The 7524-nt window shown below is 48.3% G+C and overlaps 1 pseudogene; it reads right to left on the bottom strand.

Moving 5' to 3' along the window:
• Positions 1–306: 306 nt before the first annotated feature.
• Positions 307–534, bottom strand: LOC139228378 (U2 spliceosomal RNA; annotated as a pseudogene).
• Between the last annotated feature and the right edge of the window lie 6990 nt (positions 535–7524).

The following is a 7524-nucleotide window of genomic DNA, read 5'->3' as shown; positions in this document are numbered from 1 at the left end:
GGATTCATCAGTCCCCGCCTTTCCTTGCCTTGGGTTTTAGAAATTGTGTAAAACCTGTCCACAAGCAGTTAAACAAAATGAATGTTAAAAAGCAGGCTTCCAGTCTCATTATAATATTTTAATTGATGTCCCGCCTCCTGGGAGCGGGTAGGCTGCCTGCCCCCATCCTGCTTCCTGTCGCACCACAGTTTTTTTTTTAAATTCGTAGCCAATCGTTCCAATTCTTTGTCAAATCACAAAAGCCAGAGGTCACCTTGCACATGCCAAGGATCACTCTGCGCCAATGCTCTTAGCCAAAAGGCCTAGAGCCACTGCACTGTTCCTAGAAGTACTGCAATACCAGGTTCGTGCCATGGAGGTGGATGGGTCAGGTCCCCCACACACCTCCGTGGAGGTGGATGGGTCAACCCTCCCCACCCACCTCCTGTTTCCAAAAATGCAAGCATATACCTTCCTGACCAGGGAGAAACCACCCGGAGGTCATGGTGGCTGGCCAGAAACGGTACTACACTTGATTTTAGCCAAAAGGCCTGTCGCACCACAGTTAAAACCGGAAGTGGGTGGGTTGGAGGTGGGTTCAGGTTGGGAATCCAATTTTTAACAATTTAACTTACCCCACGCTCCAAACCCCCCTATGTTTGAATGTCAGCTGAGACTGGGTATCAAATCTGAGTTTACTGTACATCACTGCATGACCAAATAAGTCTAGTTTTATAAGAACATAGAACATAAGAAATAGGAGCAGGAGTGGGCCATTTGGCCCCTTGAACCTGCTCCGCCATTCAATAAGATCATGGCTGATATGATCGGATTCAACTCCACTTTCCTGCACTCTACCCGTAACCCTTGACACCCTTATCTTTCAAAAATCTGTCTATCTCCACCTTAAATATAGTCAATGACCCAGCCTCCACAGCTCTCTGGATAGAGAATTACAAAGATTCACCACTATCTGAGAGAATAAATTCTTCCTCATCTCCGTTTACCCTGGAAACTATGCCCCCTAGTTCTAGATTCCCCCATGAGGGGAAACATCCTCTCTGCATCCATTATGTCAAGCCCCCTCATTATCTTATAAGTTTCAATAAGATCACCTCCAATTCTTCTAAACTCCAATGAGTATAGGCCCAACCTGCTCAACCTTACTTCAGAAGACAACCCATTCATCTCAGGAATCAATCTCATAAACCTTCTCTGAACTGTCTCCAATGCAAGTATATCCCTCCTTAAATAAGGAGACCAAAATTGTATGCAGTACTCCAGATGTGGTCTCACCAACAGTTGTAGCAGGACTTCCCTACTATTATACTCCATCCCCCTTGCAATAAAGGCCAACATTCCATTTGCTTTCGTAATTACTTGCTGTACCTGCACGCTAACTTTTTGTGTTTCATGTGTCTCCAGACCCCTCTGTACTGCAGCATTTTGTAATCCCTCCCCATTTAAATAATAATTTGCTTTTTTATTTTTTCTACCAAAGTGGATACCCTCACAGTCTCCCACATTGTATTTCATTTGCCAAATGTTTGCCCACTCACTTAGCCTGTCTATATCCCTTTGCAGATTTTTTGTGTCTTCCTCACAACTTGCTTTTGCACCTATCTTTGTATCATCAGCAAATTTGGCTACATTACACTTGGTCCCTTCATCCAACTCACAAATATAGATTGTAAATAGTTGAGGCCCAATACTGATCCCTGTGATACCCCACGAGTTACAATTTATCTAACATGACATTTTGTCTAAATCTTTTTAAGGGAAAAATGAGAGACAGCAAACATTTTTGAGCTAATATGCAGCCAAGTTAGATTTTTAATTTTTTTAAAATCTGGATTTGCTGGAGTTCTTTGAGGATGTAATGAGCAGGGTAGATAAAGGGGAACCAATAGATGTTGTGTATTTGGATTTCCAGAAGGCATTCGATAAGGTGCCACATAAAAGGTTACTGCACAAGATAAGAGCTCACGGGGTTGGGGTTAATATATTAGCATGGATAGATGATTGACTAATTAACAGAAAACAGAGAGTCAGGATAAATGGTTTATTTTCAAAAAGGCTATCTCCACCTTAAATAAATTCAATGACCCAGCCTCCACAGCTCTCTGGGGTAGAGAATTACAAAGATTCATGACCCTCTGAGAGAAGAAATTCTCCCTCATCTCCGTTTGCCCTGGAAAGTATGCCCCCATGGAATGCTGCCTGATATTTGTGATGTTCTCTGCAAGAAACCCAAATGTACCAGTAGGCGGAGGGTAAGTGCAGCAGTCACCTTTCCAACTGCTGACAAAATAAGCTTGCTCTAACTTGATCCACTTCAGTCTTTATTAATTACATGCTGATATTTAAAATTATTTGCTTTTGAAATTTACATTTCTGTTCAAATTTTCTTTTCAAAAAATCACAAAGATTCTCTCTCCCCCATCCTCTCGTGAAACCATTGATCTCTGGCTGGGGTACGGGTGCAAAGGTGCCGATAACTCATCAGAACCTATGAGCCTTAGCAATGAGTGTCAGCAGGGTGCAGGCAGAATTGCAGCCAATCCTGTCCTCACCTGACCTTCGTTCACATGTAGTTCCACCGGGGGGGTTACTGAATCGTGAACTGGAGTAGGAACCTTGGCTGATTGCTTTTTCCCTTCAGGGGAGTGCAGAGGCCCCTATCACTGCCCTGGCTCAGATGGTAATGTTACTCCGGTAAAACACATCTGACAGGCTCGCATCAAAGAATACATCATCATTGTTGTTTGTCTTCGAGATTTTACCACAGTGTCAGCCTTAGTTCAGCGCCAGTACAGTTGCCTTTGAGTCAGTACTTGATGAAGTCAAGCCAAACTCCAGAGATATGATCATATAATCTAGGCTGGCACTTCAGTACAGTTCTGAGGGAGTGCTGCATGTTAGAGGTGCTGTCTCTCAGAGGAGCTGTTAAACCATCTGCCCGTCAGGTGAACATAAAAGATCCCATGGGGCTATTTGAAAAGCAGGGGAGTTCTCCGAGTATACTGGTTTAGGATGTACTGAGGATGTGGAGGGTGCTATCTGAGTGCCAGTTGCTTCTTTGTTAGAAGTTTTACCAAGTTGTAACCTTCAGCCATTATGAAATGGCAGGTGTATTGTGGTTCAAGTCTTTGCTTTGTAAGATTTACAAATTCATTAACACCTGGCGGCCATTCCGCACCGCCCCGTGGCCGTCAGGAAGTGGCGGTTACGGGTCGGTGCGGAATGGCCGCCGACTTGCAGCGGAATGGCTGTCATTAGCGAAATTCAGCCCAGGGCTTTTTGCTGCGAAGTGGAGATCTGCCCCGCTCCTGCTGATGCATCATTAAAGACGTCATCAGAGCGCACACTGCAACGGAGCCGCCTCGGGAGGGTATTTCACCTCCAAAAGTCTTCCGGACGGTGCCCACGACAGCTTTTTGTGTCGGTAGACTCCTTGTTGGTCGGTGGCGCAGCCACCCTTAAAGGGGAGGTGATGCTCCCGACGACGCCATTTTACTTTTTTGTTTGACAACTGTTAGGTTGGCCAAACAATTGTGCCCCCGGGTTCGGCCGGGCCGCCAACAGACAACCTAGCACCTCCTCTTGGGTGCCAGGTTGCTGGCCCAGCCGAAACCCTCCCTGGTGGCCCAGTGGACCTAACTTAAAAACATGCAGAGCTCGCAGCGGCCCTCCCCTTTAACTGAAAGGGAGAGACATTGTGACGCACTAGCGCGATGACGTCACCAGCCGATGATTGACAGCGGTGGAGACTCCGTTCTGCCTCCAGTTCCGACCCCGTTATGACCGACTTCCGCCCCGCTCGAAAAAAATGACAAAGAGCTGAATTTCGCAGGGTTGCGGCGGCCAAAACACAACAGAAATGGTTGGTGCGCCCCGTTTCTAGTGGTAATGAATTTCGGCCCCCTAGTGTTAATAATGTCAGGGAGGAATTCAGAATAATGCATAAAAAATTATAGATTCTCTATGTGGCACAGTTGGTATCTTCCCCTGCCCCCATAGTTGTACTCCTGGGTGTGTGATAAGGCAGTGTGATGCCATTTCCATACCATTTTCCAGAGAGGGAGCAGAGCCCTAAACTGTACTAGCCAGAAGCAATCTGAACACATCCTAGGACAGCAGTCCAGAGTACAATCATTCTGAAGTGGTACCACGCTTAAGGTCATTCTGAACACTTGGTATTATCATATAGATTGTATATTGTGAGGAACAAAAGCTGAATCTTTGAAAAAATGATTGATTCAGTACCCGATGTTTGCTCGAGGCACATATTCTAAATTTAGTCCTCTCAGCATAAATGAAACTCTTTTTTGCTTGATTGTTTTAAATGTGGAGTTCCTGTCAAAGTATATGTTGACTGACTCCACAATCCAATCTGCAGCAAAAGAAAAGAAAGGCTTGCATTTATAAAGCGCCTTTCACGACCACTGGATGTCCCAAAGCACTTTACAGCCAATTAAATACTTTTTAAAAGTGTAGTCACTTTTGTAATGTAGGAAACACAGCAGCCATTTTGTACTCAACAAGCTCCCACAAACAGCAATGTGATAATGACCAGATAATCTGTTTTTGTTATGTTGATTGAGGGATAAATATTAGCCAGAACACCGGGGATAACTCCCCTGCTCTTCTTCGAAATAGTGCCATGGGATTTTTTACATCCACCTACTTACCTGGAGGGGAGTAACCATGATGTAGTAGGTTGTTTTCCCAGGACAGTGGGTATCTTATTGCACATCTCGGACGTGTCCCACCAGAGAAGACGAGTGTCCGCATTGCGGCCGCTTCTTGGCCTTTTGGCTAAGATCAAATGCTGATTGGGCATTCGTATGCTAATTGACTAATTGCAGAAACTCGTCTTTCCAGTTTGGCTGGGCCTGGCCTTTTGGCTCGGCCAAGCACCAATTGGAGAGAAGAAGAAATCTGCATGTCGACCGACCATTGGGCGGACCAGAAGGTCCGCCAAGGTGCCGGACTGGCACCACATAAGATTGAAGGCTTCGGCCAAAACACAAGCCGAAAGGAGGAATCTGCAACTTGGATGGCGGCCAACCGAGCGGCAAACCAGGGCGTCCGAAACACCATCCGAGTGACTGTAAAGAAAGTGGAAGGACAGACAACGATCAACCGGGACCTCTTCATGAAGAAAATCCTGCTGGGAACATGTGGCATGAAAGTAGCGGATGTCTTCGCCTTGCAGGACATCCCAAAGAGAGGTTATTTTGATGTAACCTTGAGAAATGTCACCCTATGCCTGAAGTTCCTGAAGGGCTTGAAGGAGGCGAGTGAACCACTGCGGTCAATGCTGACTTGGGAACCACTGTTCACCCTCCCATCGCAGAGGAAGCGCACTATCACAGTGCACATGTACAATCCCCACATCCCTGTCATTGATGTGCTGACATTCCTCGCCAGGTATGTCGATGGGGCAGGAAACAGCATCGACCTGAAAGACTTCCACGGGATTTGGACCAGCAAGCGCCAGATCCAGGTCACCATGAAAGTGGAACCATCCTGCACCCCGCCTCCAGCTTCGCCATTGGAGGAAGTCGGGGCTACATGGTGTACGCTGGCCAACCCAACGTGTGCCGGACCTGTGGGAAGGCAGGCCATGTGGCGGCAAGCTGTAAAACAGTCATCTGCCGCAACTGCAAGAACGAAGGCCACCAGACAAAGGACTGTAAAGAGACCAAGTGCTGCAACCTTTGTGGTCAGGCTGGGCATCTTTACAAGAGCTGCCCCAAACGCAACTTCAGCTATGCGCAGGCGGCAAAGAACATTGCACGAGAGGAGGAGGAAGCTGAGGAACACAACGCTCCAGAGGAGACCTACACCCTCCCCCCGACCAACATGCTGTGCAAAGAAGCAACCGCCCTCGTGGACTCTGAACAAGTCAGGGAGGAAGAGAAGCCTGCTACAGCGAGCTGCGAGACACCAGCACCCAGCAGTGAAGCTCTCCCCCAGCGCACCGAGTCCATGAACGAGGAGGCAGCAGATGATGGAGCGGGATAGGAGACCATCAAGAAAAAGGCTCGCAAGCGTAAGGAAAAGAGGCAAGCAACGAAAGGGAAGAGGCAGCTAACATCCACAACAGAGAGCAGCGACAGCAGCTCGTCTGATGACGAAAGGCGAGACAAAGCCCCTGACTACCGCCACCAGAACAAGAGGCAAAACACCAACCCACAGCCCCAGGCAACCGGGAGCAGTTAAGCGACCAGTGCAATCCCACTCCGGGAACCCGGGAGCAGCGAGGTGCCCAGCGCACACGAGCTCCGGAATACCGGGAGCGAAGAAGTGACCAGCGCAGCCCAACTCCGGGACAACGGGAGCAGTGAAGTGCCCAGCACACCCCACCTACGGAATTCTGGGAGCGATGCAGCGACTGAAGCACCCCAGCTCGAGAATGTTGTGAGTAATGAAAAGAGGGAACCACCAACACCAGGCGAGGACAGCGCAGAGGACATATTGGACTATCTAAAAACACTGCAGCAGTCCCCTGGTCGAAGCACCCCCACGGCAGAAGATGACCTGTATCCCAGCTCAGGTGAAGTAGACTTTTATAGTGTTAATTTATGTATGCAGGAACTGGCCACTGGGGAGGTCTCCGACTTAAAGGACGGTTTATTTGTAATGTAATGTTTTGAACTGTAACCAGTAACGTTAAAATGGATTTAAAAATTGCATCTATTAATATGCGTCGCATAAAATCCACTACGTGATGTGTTTCCACCTTGGGGTACCTCGCCAAGGTCAGAGCAGACCTACTGTTCTTGCAGGAGTGCGGTCTACCGCACTTCAGCAGTTACCAGCAGTGGTCACGATGGTGGACCCATGGACCATCCATCTGGTCAGGAGGCAATGACTGCCGAGCCTCCGGCCTTGGCATTCTGCTGCAGGGAGGCCACTTCACCATCACCGAAGTTAAGGAGATGGTGGGCGGCCGCCTCCTCGTAGCAGATGTAATGCACAAAAATTCCCTCTCAGGTTAATAAATGTTTATGCCCCAGCTCTCAAGAACGAGCGGCTGGCCCTCTTCCAGCAGCTCCCACTGCTACTGGCAACATCCAAGCCAGTCATTCTGGGCGGTGACTTCAACTGCATCATCGATGCGGCTGGGCGATCCAGCAGAGCCGACAGCAAACTGGACGCCACATCCATCAGGACGCGGTAAAAGATGCCAAGCTGTGCGACGTCTTCAGCAACCCTGCAGACGGAGCACCGCGCAGATACACCTGGTCGAGACCAGACGGGTCCATCCGTTCCAGAATAGACTTCCTGTTTGTGTCCCACACGCTCAAAGTCAGATCCACCGACGGTGTTCTTCTCTGACCACTGCCTCCTACTGGCTGACTGTCCCCCGCAGGAAAACCAGAAAGTTGGCAGAGGGATATGGAAGCTGAACGTGAAACTGTTGACTCCGGAAAACGTTGAGGAACTCAACAGGGATTACAAAGGTTGGAGAACCGTAAAACCCCTCTGCGATTCCCCCATGCACTGGTGGGAAACAATCAAGACGAACATCAAGAA

Source organism: Pristiophorus japonicus, chromosome 17 (genome assembly GCF_044704955.1).
Source record: "Pristiophorus japonicus isolate sPriJap1 chromosome 17, sPriJap1.hap1, whole genome shotgun sequence".
In the NCBI taxonomy this organism is placed as follows: Eukaryota; Metazoa; Chordata; class Chondrichthyes; family Pristiophoridae; genus Pristiophorus; species Pristiophorus japonicus.
Note: the sequence above shows the minus strand (reverse complement) of the source record. Positions and strands in the feature narration are given on the sequence as shown.